Source organism: Heteronotia binoei, chromosome 10, assembly GCF_032191835.1.
Source record: "Heteronotia binoei isolate CCM8104 ecotype False Entrance Well chromosome 10, APGP_CSIRO_Hbin_v1, whole genome shotgun sequence".
Taxonomy (NCBI): Eukaryota; Metazoa; Chordata; class Lepidosauria; order Squamata; family Gekkonidae; genus Heteronotia; species Heteronotia binoei.
The window spans coordinates 102,221,145-102,222,195 of record NC_083232.1 but is presented as its reverse complement, the minus strand read 5'-3'; positions in this window follow the sequence as shown (position 1 = coordinate 102,222,195).

Below are 1,051 nucleotides of genomic sequence, written 5' to 3'. Positions count from 1 at the left end.
ACCATGTGGAGGGTTTTTACATAGCCATAGTGCCCGGCTAGTTTGTTCGTGTGGCAATGCTGGAGCACCTCCACCCGCAGGGATTTGTGGACGTAGAGTTTCCCTTCATGGAACCAGAACCCACCTTCCCCCTTCTCCACCCCTGGCGGCCGGTCCTTCCCTTCCGCCTCGGCCTCCGAGATCAGCTTGCTTCCCCCCCACTGCCCGCTCGGGGGGGGGGGGTGGCCACTTGCGAGCGCGTTTTCACTGCACCCGCCACAGCTTTGGGGGGAATGAGAGAGTCTATAACTTCCTCTCATTCGCTCTCATGCTGCGGGAGCCTCGAGAGGGCATCGGCTAAGAAGTTCTTCGACCCGGGGATGTGGCGGAGTGTAAAGTCGAACTTGGCAAAGAACCCGGCCCACCGGATCTGTTTGCCCGTCAGTTTCCGGCGGCCGATAGGGCCTCTAGGTTTTTGTGATCCGTCGAAATCTCGAAGGGAACTCTAGCCCCTTCCAGCCATGATTGCCACATTTTTAAAGCGAAAGTGACGGCATAGGCTTCCTTGTCCCACACGGACCAATTTCTCTGCTTGCCCAAGAACTTCTTAGAAATGTACGCACAAGGTCTCAGGCAACCCGCCTCGTCCTTCTGCATTAATATGGCTCCCATGGCCGTGTCGGAGGCGTCACATTGAACCACTAAGGGCTTGAGCTCGTTCGGGTGCACTAACACCGGCTCGCTTGTGAAGAGGTGCTTGAGGGTGTCGAACGCCTCCTGACACTGGCTAGTCCAGTTTAATTTCGCCCCCGGTTTTTTCGCCTCCGGCCCCTTCCCCTTCATCTGCAGCAGGTTGGTGAGGGGGAGGGCCACCTTGGCGAACCCCTGGATGAACGTTCTATAGAAATTTGCAAACCCGAGGAACGATTGGAGCTGTCTACGTGTCCTCAGGGGTTCCCACTCTAGTACAGCCTGAATTTTGGCGGGATCCATGGCCAGTCCCTTCCCTGAGACCTGGAACCCCAAGTAGTCCAATTCCTCCTTGTGAAACTCGCATTTCGACAGTTTGGCA